Source organism: Dipodomys ordii, unplaced genomic scaffold (genome assembly GCF_000151885.1).
Source record: "Dipodomys ordii isolate 6190 unplaced genomic scaffold, Dord_2.0 Scaffold56, whole genome shotgun sequence".
Lineage (NCBI taxonomy): Eukaryota > Metazoa > Chordata > Mammalia > Rodentia > Heteromyidae > Dipodomys > Dipodomys ordii.
Window position 1 is genome coordinate 2,052,411 of NW_012267272.1, and position 14,868 is coordinate 2,067,278.

Sequence of the window (14,868 nt, forward strand, 5' to 3'; positions counted from 1 at the left end):
TTGGAGATAAGAACCTTGCTCATTTGTTTGCCTGGGCTAAATCACCATTCTCTAATTTCAGCTTTTTGAGTAGCTAGGATTATAGGTACTAGTCCCTGATACTCGGTTTAGAATCTGGTTGATTCTGTTGTTTTTGTTGCTCTAAAGATTCAGACCCATTGTCTTGTCTTTCTTGGTTTATCACTGGTAGTCTGAGTGCTTTTTGGCAAAGTTTCCTACATCTTCTAGATTTGGTGAGGGGTCAGGACCACTCATAGTACTTAAGGCTCCTAAGGCCCCACCCATTCTTCTTACTCGGTGGTTTTCCCGGGAAGTTGAGCTGAAAAATGCTTTTTCAAAGGGTAATGTGGTGGTTAAGAGAGGTATGTTATTTGTACCCCAGAAAGCTCACCATATGAAGTGTTCCTGAAGTGCAAGGATGGTACTAGATAAGGAAAACTTGAGGTAGACTTGCTGTAGTTTTGCCTTCCTCCAGATCCAAGAACAGGCGACAAACTTCAAGAACTATGTAGTTCAGGAAGTGATTTTCTTGGTTCAGGAAAGATGGGTACATTCACATGCTAGCCAAAATATGGGCTAGCATGTAATACACTCATATACTGTATATTCAGCAGGTGCTCATTCATGGGCATTGGATGGCAAAATGTTCTATCTTAGTGTGTCTTTTGAAGCCAAATTACAGAACCAGGCTGTTACAGAACTAAAGGAATTTTTTTTTTTTTGGGTCCAGTCGTGGGGCTCTTCAGCTCAAGGCTAGCGCTCTACCACTTGAGCCACAGTGCCACTTCCAGCTTTTTCCTTTTTGCTTATGTGGTTCTGAGGAATCAAACCCAGGGCCTAAGGCATGCAAGGCAAGCACTCTACCACTGAGCCACCTTCCCAGCCCCTAGTGTTAGGTTTTTAAAAAGAGGTGGCCTAGTAAGAACAGCAGCACGCACGTGGTATTCAGGTAGGGGGTAGGTTTATTCAGTAGACCTGCTGGGACCAGGCAAGGTTGGCACTCCATGCAGCTGGCAAAAGACCTGGGAAAGAAGTGGGAAAGAGCTGAGAAAGAGCTAGAAAAGAGAAGAGAGAGCTGAGAAAGAGAGAGAAAAGAGCTAGAAAAGAGAGAGTCTGGGAAAGGTGGGAAAGAAAGAGCTAGGAAAGAGAAGGGAGCTGGGAAAGAGAAGAGAAGGAAAGAGCTGAGAAAGAGCTAGAAAAGAGCAGAGAGAGAACTAAAGGAATTTTTAATGCAAAGGAGAGAAGTCCCAGATAAGACCCAGCAAAAGAGACCAGGGTGGCTAGAAGAGGAAGTATGAAAAGAGAGGGTAGCAAAAGCAGCCTGAAAAATCTTTAGGCTTTTTGACCGACTTTTCCATATACTTTGATCCTGCCACAAAATTAGTTGGAGGCAACATTTGTTGAGGATTAACTTTGTTACCAGTGCTTTACATGTTGGTACTAACATCCTAGTGGAGAGATGGAGACAGTAAAATCTGCACATACCTAGATAATCCACATCCTATAGAAAATTTAAAAATAGGAAAATCACCACACTATAAGGGAACAAATCATTGTATGCTTGTTTGGGGGAGATGTCATGTTTTAGCTCTTTGAAGAGGACATGTGTGTTGAGTTCTCAAGTGAAGAGGACAAAAGAATCACATTAAGGTTGGGAGAAGGGAGATTAGAATTGGGGCTTACATTTTGACTGTATTAAATTGGGAGACATGAGATACTCAATGTGGGGAGAGATCTGGGCCAATAAATCGATAGGTCTTATCAGATAAATTGTATATTAAGTCACAGGACCAGATGGACCCTTATCTTCACACATGCCAAGAGCTCATTTTTAAGTCATGCCCATTTGCTTAGGGATTAGCTATGTAAAATCCTTCCCTCCCCCAGTGCTAAGGATTGAACCCAGGGGTTTACACATGCCAGGCAAGTACTCTACCATTGAGGAACATCTATAGCCCTAAAATTCTTACCTTCAATAGATCAACTTTTGAAACATTAAACCGAACTTTAATGGCATGGATATGATTTGTCCCTCCAGTCTTTCTGGATCATATGTGTACTGTTGATAAATTTCTACGTTGTAGTTGATGGTGGAAAGAAAACATTTCTCAAAGATATCAACTTATAAACTGATATATTGAAGTTTTTGTAAACTCATTATAAAATCTACTCAAGTGTGCCTATGCAGTCATAGGTTTCTGATCTTCAGATTTATGGAGAGTCCCTGAAATCTTTCTCAGTGTAAATATTGGATTTAAAAAGGACAGCTGGTACATTTGTAAGTGCTTTACAGTAAACACGCAGCTGAGGTTCTGAAGCCCCTGTGAGGTATGAGGATGTTCTCCTTTCTCTGTAGTGGTGTCAAGGAAGGCTTTGGAAAGCAGGGTGACTCACACTGGGCAGTAAAAGTAAAAATGGTTGGGCCAGTCTTAGAACCCGAGACTGATTTATCTGCTGGAGCTTTTCCATTATGTTAGTGGTTCTCAGCCTTGGATACACATTACAATCATCTTGGAGAGTTAAATTAACAGAACAAGAATAAGGTGCAGGCCCTACACACCCAAGGGAGTCTCTGGAAGAACACTGGCCTAAAAGTTGCAAGAGACAAGGGGCACTGGGTTCTGCAAGGGGAAAGGAATTATATCAAAGACAGCCTTAACTTTTTCCTTACCCTTTTCCCAGCCTTAACTAACTTTTTCCTTACCCCTTTTTCCAATTTGTAAACACTGCTTAGAAAAATCTTTCTCCGTTCCAAACTTTCTTGAGCTTTGATGAATCCCTTGCTGATGGAGTAGAGTACCTATAGGAAGAGACTTTCCCTGGAGGATATCTAAGCAGGCTTCCTGAAGATGTGGAGGCTGTGGGAAGAAGAAACTCAGAACTCTCCAGACTCTAAGAGCAGCGGCCCAGGAGGCTATCTGAGAGAAGCTATGATTTCCAGGGAATCTGTATGCCCCTCCCCCTTTTCTTTCCCTTCCCTCCTCTCCTCTCCCCATTTCTCTCTCTTTTTTTCCCCTGTTTCTTCCTCCCCTTCTTCTATCTCCTACTCTGCCTGTACCCTTGGTCTTAGACTTCAGCTTTGTTTTCTCACTCAAAGCTGATGCTCTACCACTTGAGCTATGCCTCTGCTTCTAGTTTCTTGCTGGTTACCTGGACATCAGAGTCTCTTGGATTTGTCTGCTTAAGCCACCTTTGAACCTTGATTCTCAGATCTTACTTCCCGGAAAAGCTAAGTTTATAGTGCCTAGCTGACATTTTCTTTTTTAAAAGAAAACTTTTAATTTGGATAAAAAAATATATAGCATAGAATGTGTGATTGAAATCATTTTGAAGTATACCTTGCTGAGAAATTCAGTTTTCCCATGATAAAGAGTTAAGAGAAGCAGCCAGGGCTGAAAAAAGTAAAAATGAAAGCAGAGATGAGGGTAGAGAAATAAAACTGATTACAATATGAGCTTTTGAGACATGAAGAAGTATAAGATTGAGGAAGAAGAAAAATGTTCAATATACACATCTATCATGATTTTTTTCAACATGCTAAAAGATGCCTAAACTTGTACTATAGGATCTAAGAATTGTAGGTGGGTATTCTTAAGGAGTAAATGTATCTTAGGAGAAGCAGTAAATGTGCCTTAGCAGAAAGCTGATGACCAAGTTACAACAATGTTATGCGCATCTAGAAAGATTGAGTCTTTTTATTCTCAATACTCCCTGCCATTGTTCATCCTCCCCCAACCTTAAATGTTCTACCCATCTCTTATATCCAGAATTGCTAGTGCCCAACAATTTCAGACAATAACTTTCTTCTATAACAATTATTTTAACTATGCTCTTTTGATTGTGTACCATTGTGGATCGTTGACAGTAACTGACAGTCTAACAAATGTACCCTGTGGAAACATGTTCTTAGTAATAATGACAGAATGGCCAACAAAATGTTACATATGTGAACTACTAACCTTTGTGCTTACTGTGAGCAAATGAACAACATGCGGACATTTGAAATATATGTCTGTTCCAAATTCTGTCACGTGAGGATAGTTTTTCAGTTCTGTGGTTCATTTTGTATTTTTTCTCCATGTTAAGTTGCTTATAATGGCATGACCAGTTGTTCATCAATCTCTTTTCCATTATGTAAAGTCAGCCAGTGTCCACCCTCTGTCAATCTGTAAGTTTATCATGACATATATACATGGAAAAGGCTGTTACTTTTTCTAGGAGGCGAATAAACCATAAATATGAACAAGACTTTCAAAGAGCCTAACATAAATCACCAGGAAAAATCTGTACTAGACTGTAAGAATATAAAAATCACCATGAATTATAAATAATACAGCCAGGTAATAGAAATAATTTTATTTGAAAGCAAAATACATTTTTACTTGTTACAACAGGGCTCCGTGATTTTTTTTTAAAAAAAAAACATTGGTTGACTAGATTCTATGTGGAATACTGGATAGTAGAAACTCCCAAGGTGAAAATTCTTGGATACAATACTATAGAACACTGGTGCTTACTTGGTAGTGGGTATTATATTTGCTTTGTATTGATATTATGGTATAAAAATAAATATCTACATTTTCTTTTTATTTTCTTTAATAGCAGTTATAGTTTTAATTTTTACAAAATGAAAATTTCTATTAACTATTTCAGATATCTTGCTGAGAACAGAGGCACATAATTGTATTTCTTGCTCTTTGGAGGACTGGGTTTGAGGCTGGCTATAGGCCCTGGGCCCTGGAGATGTGGCTCAAGTATTAGAGTGTCTGCCTAGCACACCCATGCCCTGAGTTCAAAACCAAACCTCAATAAAAACATTTGTTATTCTCACGCAGTTATAAAGTGGAACAAAAGACCTTACAAATAACATTTAAAATCATAATAAGGGATGTGTAGCTCTAGTGGTAGTGCTTAAATAGCAAGCATTCAGTTCTCAATACTACTAAAAAAGGAGAGTAATTTTTTAAGCATGTAGTAGGGAATATTTGTTATATCACAAGTATCACTTCTTGGATAATTAGTTGTTTTGGCAATCATAGTATTCTCTGTTAAACAATATTATTCATAACATAATTTTTTTCATAGTTAGGTTATTATGCTATATTTTAAATATGTGAAAACAATGACTTTTATAAGTGCTTCTTTATGACATGGGAATTGAGCAACTTTTATAGTCAGTACAGGCAATTAAAAAAAAAAGTCAGGATATTGTGTATGTGTTTAGATTCCTTCCTGATTGAGATCAAATGAATACCATTTTATATAGCCTTGACATTTCAAAACAATATATCATTAAGTCCAAAATTCTATGATTTAGGCTCTTTTAATATTTTCAGTCTTAAAGGAAATGAGATAGGCTATCATTTCACTTTTGTGCTTATTTGCACATAACTGCAAACATTCTAAAAAATCAATTTCTAATAGATTAAGAAATATTTTTCTTAATGTACTTTTTATGTTTTTGTTCCAGTACTGGGGCTTGAACTCAGGGTCTAGTGCTTTCCCTCAGCTTTCCCCTCAAGGCTGTGACTCTTCAGTTGAGCTACATTTCCACTGAAAGGTTTTTAATGTTTAATTGAAGATAAGTGTCTTAGGAACTTTCTTGCACAGGCCAGCTTTGAACTGTGATCCTCAGATCTCATCCTTCTGAATAGAACCACCTTTCCCTGACCTCTTCATGTACTTCTACCAGAAAATTTCTTCCATACTTGCATAACTTTTTTTGTTTTATGCCCTGTTTTAGGTTATTTCTGCAACACTACATTAATTTCTTTGCTTTGGTCTGTTGTTAGGTTAATGATTGTGACCAGTTTTCTTCTTTTTATTTTATTTTTTGGGTCCGGTCGTGGGGCCTGAACTTTGGGCCTGGGCACTGTCCCTCAGCTCTTCAGCTCAAGGCTAGTGCTCTACCACTTGAGCCACAGTGCCACTTCCGGCTTTTTTCTTCTTTTTGCTTATGTGGTGCTGAGGAATCGAGCCCAGGGCTTCATGCATGCAAGGCAAGTGCTCTACCACTGAGCTACCTTCCCAGCTCCTGTGACCAATTTTCTTTTCTGCTAAGAATAGAAGGTATTTCTAAAATGGCAGTATGTGATTATTATTTCAATATTATTTTCCTACAAATTTTCAATTCACCTATGACAAAAAATGCCACCATCTAGAAATAAGGTAGATGCCAAACATAAAGAACAGAATTACATTTACTAAATTTGTTACCCACAGAACATTTTTGTTATTGTTAGGCTTCTTTGTAAGTTGTTGCAGAATTGAATTCAAAAGCTACAGTAGTAGATATAGAAATTAACCTGTTGCAATGGATATTGCATTAGGTTATTATAACAATTGGTTGTGCTTGTCTAAAATAGATAAATTCTGACTTCAGCTTTAAAACTACGTATATGGTATGTATAGTTTGTGGTTTATGGCTTTAAATTACTGCTATTCTGACTTGAAATTGAATGATCTATCTACAGTCTTGGTGAAATTTTAAACATTAAAGTAATAGTATTCTTGCAACATAGCAGTGCAGCTCTTACCTTATCCATACTTTTCCAAATTAGAAACATGTATAATGTATTAGTTTTAGAATTATTGACTATAGTAGATTCAATTTAACCTTTGAAAACAATTATAAGAACTAAAGGATATATCCTTCTTTGGGCTCACTAGTATATCTTTGGGTGATATATTACATTCTGTAATCAGTCAAGGCACATTTTGCCTTTATTCATGTAAGCTATTGTTTAAAGATAAGTATCTTTTTATCATTTGAAAGTAAATGCAAAGGAAATGAAAGTCACTCCCAGCCTATAAATTATTGACAATTCTAATTTGTCCTCTAATTTATTATAACTGAATTGTAGAATCACTGTATTCATGAGTTGCCAGATTCCAGAGAAGTCAAGAAAGTATTCGAGTTAAGGTTTTTGAGTTCAGAGAAACAAATAGGTACACTATGGCCAACAAAATAGGAAATGATTTTATCTTCACATTGTAAAAGTATGTGCCTCAAGTACTAATAAACTCATTTGTATTCCATAATCACACCATCAAAGTTTATAGTGACATGGTTGTTAGATGTGCTCAAGATGGAGACATCAGATGGATCTATTCTCCTGGGCAGTAAACCAGATTCTAGCTTTTTGAATCAGTGTTTGAGGTTTGAATGGAGCTCCACATGCTCCCTTGAACGGCGTGCCTCGTCCTCCTCAAGCTGATAGTAGATGTGCATTCTCAAGTTTGCTGGCAGCTGTGGCTGCCAGTTTGGAATCAGGAATCATGGAGCCCAACGTGAAGGACATAAACAGTGGTTTGAGGAACTGAATTGAGTCTATTAACATAGGTGATGATTGTATTACTTAGATTAGTGTCTAGCAGTACTGTTGAAACAAATTAAAGGAATTACAGAAATAAACCATAGACTACAGAGAACAGAGGCAAGAGTGAAGTTAGTGGCTGGAATCTGGTGGTATTTTGAGGTGTGTACTTTGGTTGTGATGATTGTTATACTTTCAGGGTTAGTATTTTCTGTGTAGTCATTTGCATAAGCCAATAGAGAAGCTAAATGATACAGTTCAAAGGAATAGAACACTAGAGTACTAAATGCTCCTTATTCATGGGTATGAACAGCACTTAAAACCGTACCTTGTATTCAATACAAGCTTTCCCAGTGAACAAAAGCATATTATAATGTTGGGCCTTAAGAAGAGGCTGAATTTGATGTAGTAGGGCTTAATAGAGCTTTATGAATAAAGGTATAGATGGTAGAATGATCTTTGATTTTATGAAACACTGATAGGCAAGTCTTATTGGGGACCTGCAGTCTATACTGTGGTACCTATGGGTTAAAGAAGTTACTTTAAAAGTACCAATTCATAGGAATTTTGTGTTCTGTTTTAATGGAAGCCATATCTTGATTATTTATTTTCTTGGATAGACCTGGTTTTTGGGACAGGATACTAAACCCAGTCTTGTGGGGTTCATCAATGTAGAAACCACTTATTCAGTGGGTATTGATTGAATGCACCAACAGGATACATGAGAACACACACATACACACACACACATACCCACACTCACACACACACATATACACATAAGACTCATGCCAACTTCTTTGGAAATACAATAGAGAATAGGAAACATTTATACTGAGATCTTCTTCGTTATAGATTAACCTTATAATTCTTGATCAACAGCCTTACTATTTGCTGTGGTTCCCCTGAAGGACTCCAGAAAGAAGCAAGTGTAGCAACTCAGAATGCTTAAATGTTCCAGTAGTTTAGACCAGGATAATCTTCTTTGATACTTATCAAAGCCTACTTGTTAGTTTGAATCAAATGTAAAACTCTGAACACTGTGCTTTGGAAGCGGGAACTCCATTTTCCTTTAAAGTTGGCTTATCATAATTCTTGAGAGGCAAATATAGACTTTGCTGATGGGATCTCACAATTTATCCATGAAATTTTATTTTTAACCACTTAAGAATTCTACTCTTAGCGTGAGGCTGGGGAGTGCTGAGTGTGTCGTGAACTGTGCTGTCCAGACTAGCAAACAGTACAGTCAACATGGGTAAACGTGTCCCAAATAAACCAATGGGCAAGATGTCTGCATATACCTTCTTTGTGCAGACTTGAAGGAAAGAGAAACTTGGAGGTTCCTGTCAATTTTGCTGAATTTTCCAAGAAATGCTCAAGAGAGATGGAAGACAATGTCTGGGAAGAAGAAAGCTAAATTTGGTGAGATGGCAAAAGCAGATAAAGTTCGCTTTGATTGTGAGATGAAGGATTATGGACCAGCTAAGAGAGGCAAAGAGAAAAAGAATCCCAATGACCCCCAAAAGACCACTCTGTGGCTCTTTCCTTTTCTGCTCAAAATTTCGTCCCAAGATCAAGTCTACAAACCCTGGCATGTCTAATGGTGATGTGGCCAAGAAATTGGGTGAGATGTGGAACAACTTAAGTGACAATGAGAAACACCCCTGTATCGCCAAGGCTGCAAAGCTGAAATAGAAGTATGAAAAGGATGTTGCTGATAACAAATATAAAGGGAAATTTGATGGTGCTAAAGATCCTGCTAAAGTTGCTCAGAAAAAGGTGAAGAGGAAGAGGAAGAAGAGGGAGAGGAAGACGAGGAGGATAACTAAAAAACCTATTGATCTGTAAAAAAAATATTCTTCGAATTCTTCTCTTCCCCATTTTATTTCTAATTCCTCAATTATACAGCTATTATTTTGTACTACTTTATCAATTATAGATTTCTTTAAAACTCAATGCTTTGTTAACTGGCCAAATTTAACCCCAGTATGTAGCTATCCTATATCTAATTCTATAGTCACTATATCTCATCCTAATATATATCTCATATACCTAATCTTAATAGTGATAGCTCCAAAATTTATTCTAAGAACTCATGCTTTAAAATTAATGTCCTACATGTACTTTGTATTGAATAAACTTGAAATTCTCCTCAGAATGTAAGGAAGAATTTAAAGTATAATTAGATACAAGCAGTAGGATTTTTTAGAAGGGATTTCCCCCACCCCCCATAATCTTTGCCTGGCTTGCAGAATATTTCTTTTCCTGGTTAGATAGTATACTACAAAATATTTTGTGATTTTTAAGTTCTGCAATTTTTCATTTAGAGCACACATAGCTATTCGTTTTATTCATTATGGCACTCAGTGGTTGTTGTATCTATCATCTCTTAACTGGAGAATCTGAGATTGTGTACTGTAGCTGGAATAGGGACCTGACTTTGGGATTTAGGATTGCCATTTATCCTATCATAAAACACAAGCCCTCACAAATTTTGTGAAGTGCACTCCAAAGACATCATTTTGCTTTCAACTGTGATGACACTATAATTGATCAAATATATTCTTTCTAGGAATCATAAATTCTTATTGGAGTTTGAGGAGTTGTCATGTTCATTTGTCAACATGTCACTCCAGGGACACAGGTGCAGCGTATTTACGGAGGAGTCGCCTCGTGTTTCTCCTGAGCCACATAAATATGAAATAGAGTTGATTGAAAACGTGTGACTTTAGATTACTCCTCAGGTGGAGAGCAATTAAGCTCTTTCTGTAGAAGCATTCCTCTATGACATTCAGGCTTTCTTTTAACACAGGAAGGGGTCAAGGTATGAGGGGCCACCAGAAAGATATTTGGAGACCTGCAGATGTCTTCTCAGAAAACAATGTGAAGACATCAGAGAATGTTGCACATTTTTTAGTCAAGTGCATGATTAACTTTGACATTTGGAAATGGAACTTCACATAAAAATAAGCATGATACTTCTGCATGTTTAATTAAGATGTTTCATTCCTGTCAAGGCTGGTTTTGTGTGTGTGTGTGTGTGTGTGTGTGTGTGTGTGTGTGTGCGTATGCGTATGTGTGCACATGTGTATGTATGTGCAGGGGAATATATTTTTAACTTCTGATATTTCAGGAACCTGTACTTAACCTTTAATCGTCATTCCATTTACATGGAAATCTGCTTAACAACTTTTAAAGTTCATGAGCTTCTGGTAAATGCAATTAAGACCTTTTTTGAGTTTGTTATTAAGAGCTGGCATTTAAAGAAGACTGGGGTCTGGCTACTGTTGCTGACTTGCGTATAACAGGATATCTTAAGTAATTAGCAGAGAACATGAGGTACATGGATTGTACTATATTGCTTCTGCGTTAACATGGCTGGCATTTAAATAGCATGCTGTCTTTTTCTTCTCTATGACTTGCTTTATGGTATGTGGTTGATACTGCATGGTAGAGTAATGCCAAGGATAATTAGCTAGTCCTCTGGCAGTTTTCTGAGTTATGAGAGTTAGCATGATTGTTCTTCCCCTTATTCTCGAATCATGTTTATAAACATTTACTCTCATGTTATGTGGAGTCATATTAGTCATCCTTCTTCACTGGATTTATTCTGACTGTGCTGGGCATGGTAGTTTTTTTGAGAGTGAAATTTAAAAGATGTGATTATTAGAGAAATATGTAGACATATACCTGTTTTTACACTCTTAAGCATTTCAGCTATTTGACCATAGCACTTGGGTTACGGAGAATGAGGGACTTACATTTCTTGGAGCAGACACATGTAATATCATTTAGAAATTGAGATGCATGCTGATGTGTGGTAAATGAAGGACAAATAATTCACAGTGGAAAAGATCTTACTGGATCATATACTGTCCACGAGGTACTCCCTCCCATTTATAAAATTGAGTTCTCTTTTTTAATGGATGCAAACAGTGTGTTTTTAAGGTTTTTTTAATCTGTTCAATATAATGCTTATTAACATTTAGAGATGACAAGAGAAAAATTAAAGAAGCAAAGTATCAGAAGCAAATAATTCCTTGCATATAGCTATACTATTAAGGAATATTTCAATATATATTTCTGTGCTATTAAAATTTAACAACATAATTTTCCTTTAAATTAGATGTCAAAATGAAACAAATATTTTGAGAAAATACTTTGGTAGAAACTTTAGTGCAAAAGCCATTCTTAAAGAATGAAGTTATCAGTTCTCTATTTTTTACCCCTAGGTTTCTTTATTTATGATAAACTTATCTAACCTAGCAGTGTATTTCATTTGATTAACTTTTAAATTATAGTCTAACCTCAAGTACACTAGGTAAAAAATAGTTTAATCCTTTGTTTTGAATTAATGCAAAGCATTTCAGCAGAAATAGTGTACATCAACCACAGACCATTTGTAGATAGGAATTTTTTTCCTAGAAATAAAACCAATGCAGTGGGATTTCGTTTGAAATCCTTAACTAATATCACTAACTTGTGATAGTTTCTTTTGATCCTTTTAACATTTTGCCTCAAGAGTGTGTGTGTGTGTGTGTGTGTGTGTGTGTGTGTGTGTGTGTATGTATGTGTGTGTGTGTGTGTGTGATATAGAAGTTTTATGTTAGAGACATTTTGTAGATGAAAGTGTTTATAAAATTTAAAAAATGGGTGCCATTAAGTGATTATTTTAGTTATGAAGGGTTTTAGTAAACTATCTCAGATTCATATGCATTGGTAGCTGCATAGCTTAACATTAGACAGAGTGTTTCATATGTCATATTGGAAGAGTAAGAAAAATATAGGAGTTCAATATCCAGATTTATGATTGTCAAGCTTAGATCATCACTGATGAATGGTTACTAGAAATATTATAAGAATTTTAGGGGATAACTTTTGATTGATCATACAAGATTTTGTGTACAGGGTAAAAGCCAAACTGTTTGAGGGAAGATTAGGATTTAGGTATGTAGGGTTATCTTTCTAGCCAGGGACAAAAGACTTTTATTCAGAACAAAACATACCTTACTGAATTTAACCAGATCTCATAGAACCTGATGCCGATTAATTCAGTAGAGATTTTAGTATTTGTGTGGGCTCCTGAATGAAAGGAACCACTTTATTTCTCTCTATATCTTAGTACCTTCTATTGTTTGCCTGGAAACTCCATTACTTCCATGTCTTTACAGTGTTCCTCTTAAATCCCATTGGAAATGTATGCAGTATGGTTCCTGACACTTAGTAGATACAAAATAAATGTTAATGGAATCTGAATCTGCACTTGTTATTTCTGAAGATTCTAGTTTGAATGAATGACAAGTAAATTTTTGTGTCAATATTCACATATTATATATATGCAATATAAAAGTGTCTTTAGTAACTAAACTGCTAATTGAAAATGCTAGGTTTTAGTCACTTAATTGAATATACTGTCTCCAGAGAGCAATTTGGGTCATTTCCAAGATGCATTAACTCTTTCAGGTCATTAGGATTGTACTTATCTTATTGGAGCAGAAGTTTAATAAATGGTATCCCCGTGATGTGAGTAAATTAATGTACCTCAAAAAGTCTGAAGTTTCTCCATGGGTGTTATAGTTATACTCTGGGGAGCTCATCTGTGAGTGTGGAGCATCTATAAGTTACTACCCTTTAGACTATCTTACTTTGAATTTAGGTAACCTACTGGGTTCTGTGTTAGATGTTGACAGAGTTACAATGAAAACACCCAGCCTGAGCTAAGAGACAGCAGAGATGATAAGTAACTGCAAGATATAGGAGTTGGGAGATCCAAGCTGCTGTGTAGGTTTTAGTTACAATGAGAAAGCAGAGTTGAGTTTCCAGTTCAGATCTTCGTTAATCTTCTGGAAGGTAAGAATCATGACTTGTTCACACAATACTTTCATTTATCTTTATTTTCTTACACATATGTATTGCATTTATGAACAGGTATATACATATGTATGGAACTGAAAGCAAGATCAATAAAAAAATTTAAAAATCCTTATATATGTTACTTCTCCTCTCTGTGATTATTAATTTCGGGCATATTCCAAAGCGACTGTACTCAGGGTGAGAAAATCAGAAAAAAAAGTTCTGATCCTTTTAGATATTCTCCCTGATTTTCTCATAACTTCAATCCAGAAGTCAGATGACTGGTAAAAATTTATCTACTCTACACACTAGCATGTTGCACATTTATTTTTTTATTTTAAATTTTATTTTATTGTAAAGATGCTGTACAGAGGAGTTACAGTTATATGAGTAAGGTAATGAGTACATTTCTTGTCAAACATTGTTACTCCTTCTTTGTTGATCTCCCACTATCCCTTCCTTCCCCCATGTTGCACATTTAAGGGGATGAAAGGAATTAGATTATTGTAATCATAAGACCAAAAGCAAGTAACATAGAAGATTACTGGCAAAAGAACTTTCAAAAGAAGATGGTAGAGATAACACCTGTAGAAGAGGTTAAAGCTTCAAAACTACAACACCTACTTATTTCCTCATGCATGGTATGGCTTCTCCATGCATGTGAACTCTGATTAGCAACATCTGACTGGAGCTAAAGTGGCATATTAAACTACTTAGTCATTTTCTTGATCGTTCCCCATGCTTGGAATGGATAATGTACGAGCAGAGAAGGAAAAAAAAAAGAAGAGATAAATTCAGACATGATGAGAACTTTTGAGAGTTATTTAGGAAATGGGAAATAATGTAGTTTAATCAGTTGTTAATAATGTAAAACAACTACTGTAAACTAACATTACAGGTGTTGATTGGACTATGTTAAAGCAATGCAAGACTCGATCAGAGTAACGATGACATTGAGCTAAATCAGGAAACAAGTTGCTGCCTAGAATGACATAAGTGTAAGGTAGGAAAACTATTTGAGACTTGTCATCTATGTGAAGATAATGAGCATCTGATTTCGAGGGATGAATATAGAATGAAAATACTTAGGAAACAGACATGACTTGTATAGTATAAAATTTATTGGGCTTGTAGGGTGATTTGTAGAAGACAGAGGAGTCTATTTACAGATTTTGATACAGGGACTAGAAGTATAGCTCAGCAGTTATTAACAATAGCATTAGCAACAACAACTAAGGAAGCTCTCCTTTAACATTATCTCTAAAGAGTGAAGAACTTTCTATGTTGGATCCATGCTTTAGCATTTCCTAAAAGTCTTCTGTGTTGTATATTGTGAAAAGGATGTGACAAACCAGGCTCTGGTGTAGGTAGTGGCGATGATGTGAATAGGATAGAAGAGGGAGATTTGGGTATCATCTGAAAGTTAGAAACAATAAAAGGGGAAGAGAGGAAGAACAAGTATTAAGGCATAGACTATTAAAGTTGTTAGCGTGGACAAAGTGGCAGTCAAAGTCATTCAAATCTAGAGAATGAATATTAACAGGACCTGGGTTTAGTGAATGGGCCTTTATATGGAGCAGAAAAAAGTAGAACAATAGACATGGAATGATGAGTACTTTCTGGAGATAATTCCATATATGGATTTATTTATTTAAATATACTTCTACAGTGAGGCAATATTCTACGTGATTTATGGAAC

General features: G+C 36.2%; 1 protein-coding gene and 1 pseudogene across 3 annotated transcripts in view; both read left to right on the top strand.

Moving 5' to 3' along the window:
* The window catches only part of Exoc4 (exocyst complex component 4), a 691,471-nt gene that overhangs the window by 170,479 nt on the left and 506,124 nt on the right, over nt 1–14,868 (top strand). The window lies entirely within an intron of this gene.
* LOC105989586 lies at nt 8,568–9,145 on the top strand (annotated as a pseudogene).